General features: G+C 39.9%; 1 pseudogene; it reads right to left on the bottom strand.

The window, feature by feature from the left end:
• Positions 1-1,926, bottom strand: LOC123056050 (uncharacterized; annotated as a pseudogene).
• Between the last annotated feature and the right edge of the window lie 580 nt (positions 1,927-2,506).

The raw sequence follows: 2,506 nt of genomic DNA, 5'->3' as shown, positions 1-2,506 counted from the left end.
TCAAGCATTTGTCTCCTGCGCAAGAAGGATGCCAATGAAAGACGCCTTTACATTCTGGGGCATGAGAAGGATGTCGAGGATGTAATCCTTGACCTAGTTGTTCAGTTGAGGATAACGAACATGTAAGTTGTCACCTAATTGTCTAGGAGGACAATATGTACTAAGGCTTTCTCCACAAATACCAGTAGAGCATGCTAAAAGTATAGGCCATCGTCTACTCGTGCATAAAGAGGATGAACAACATATTATCGTTGATCTGAAAGAAGACAAGGTTGATGTCCATGATAAGCAAGTACCAGAGGAGGAAGACAATAGAATAAGACTTACTAACACATAATACAAACTTACCTTATATCACTTCTTGTGCTTTCACATGAGTTCCCCCAGTATCTTGTATTGTCACAATACTTATGTCCCCTTTGCATGTGTTTAGCAGCGATTTTTTGGTCCCATATAACGAAACCGATTATTGAGTCTTGGTTTGTATCGATTGTTGACGTTCCTTTCCAAAACCCATATTTTTGTAGGATTATTATTATGTCCTTCTATCCGAGACATACATAATATATGAACCACTTTTCTCCTAGAAAGTGGGAGAAGTGTATGTTTGATTTTCCAGAGAAGCCTTCGGATCTTTCAAAACCATAGCGATTGTTCCTGGACCTTGGGTTCAATATGGGACACAACTCATGACCAGGAGTAGAACCGCTAGGTGGTCTCAAGTGTTGTGAACCTGCAATAATATAGTCGGTCTCATGTCGTTCTCTAAATCTGAAATGTCATTGGTCAGGAGAAATACCGTGGTTGTTTCCATGATTTAATAAGGCTTGAAATATTCTGGTGCAAAATTGGTAGGACGATGGGAAATCAAGCCTTGATATCCTGCGCAAGAAGGATGCTAATGAAAGAGGACTTGACATTCTTGGGCATGAGAAGGATGTCGAGGATGTAACCTTTGACCTGGTAGTTTGGTTGAGGATGCTGAGCATATTATCGTCACCTAGTACTCCATGAGGAGGATATGAACAATATGATCCTTGCTCTGCTAGTACCAGAGGAGGATGTCAGAAATATAGGCCATCATCTACCGTGCATTTGGAAGATGAAGAGGGTATAATCATAGATCCGAAATAAGAGGAGGAGGTCATTGATAAGAAAGTACCAAAGGAGGAGAACGATAGAATAAGACTTACAATTATATGGTCTAATAGATAATACAAACACACCATATTTGACTTCTTGTGCTTGAACACGAGTTGCGCCGGTTTCTTGTATTCTAACTATAATTATCTCTCACTTGCATGTGTTTGGTGGTGATTTTTGGTCTAGTACAATGAAAAGGATTATTGGGTCTTGGTTTGTATCAACTGTTGATGTGCCCTTCCATAAGAAAGCAAGTACGAAAGGAGGACAACAATAGAATAAGACTTACAATTATGTGGTCTAACCGTTAATACAAACTTACCATATATCACTTCTTGTGCTTCCATAGGACTTCCCCCGGTTTCTCGTATTGTCACAATACTTACCTCCCACTTGCTTGTTTTTAGTGTTGATGTTCGGTTCCGTATAAGGAAATCGATTATTGGGTCTTGGTTTGTATCAACTGTTAGCGTGCGTTTCCAAAGGCCATATTTTTCGAGGACTGTTATTATGTCCTTCTCTCCGGGACATACATAAGTATATGATCCATTTTTCTCCTAGAAAGGGAGAAATGTGTATGTTTCATTTTCTAGAGAAGCCTCCGATCTTTCAAAACCATACCAATTGTTAACCCTAGGTGCGACATGGGACACAACTTACGACGAGGAGTAGAATCGCTAGGTGGACTCAAGTGTTGTGAAGCTGCTATAATATAGGCGGTCTCAAATCATTCGCTAAACATCCAATGTTGTTAGTGAGGACAAATACCATTGCTCCTTCCATGATCTATTAAGGGCATAAAATATTCTAGCGCAAAACTGGGAGGACGATGGGAAATGAAGCCTTTATCTCGCGCGCAAGGAGGACGCATTTGAAAGATGCCTTGACATTCTGGGCATCAGGAGGATGTATCCCTTGGCCTGGTTGTTCAGTTGAGGATGATGAACATGTAAGTTGTCACCTAATAGTCTAGGAGTAGGATATGTACTAAGGCTTTCTCCACAAGTACTAGTGGAGGACGCTCAAAGTATAGGCCATCATATGATCATTGATTTGAAAGACGACAAGTTTGATGTCCATGATAAGCAAGTACCAGAGGAGGAAGACAACATAATAAGACTTACTAACACATAATACAAACTTACCTTATATCACTTCTTGTGCTTTCACATGAGTTCCCCCGGTATCTTGTATTGTGACAATACTTATCTCTCCCTTGCATGTGTTTATCAGTGGTTTTTTGCCCCATACAACGAAACCGATTATTGAGTCTTGGTTTGTATCAACTGTTGACGTTCCTTTCCAAAACCCATGTTTTTATATGACTATTATTATGTCCTTCTATTCGGGACATACATAAATA

This window comes from Triticum aestivum, chromosome 2D, assembly GCF_018294505.1.
Source record: "Triticum aestivum cultivar Chinese Spring chromosome 2D, IWGSC CS RefSeq v2.1, whole genome shotgun sequence".
In the NCBI taxonomy this organism is placed as follows: Eukaryota; Viridiplantae; Streptophyta; class Magnoliopsida; order Poales; family Poaceae; genus Triticum; species Triticum aestivum.
The sequence above is the reverse complement of the archived record's forward strand: the minus strand, read 5'-3'. Positions and strand labels throughout refer to the sequence as shown.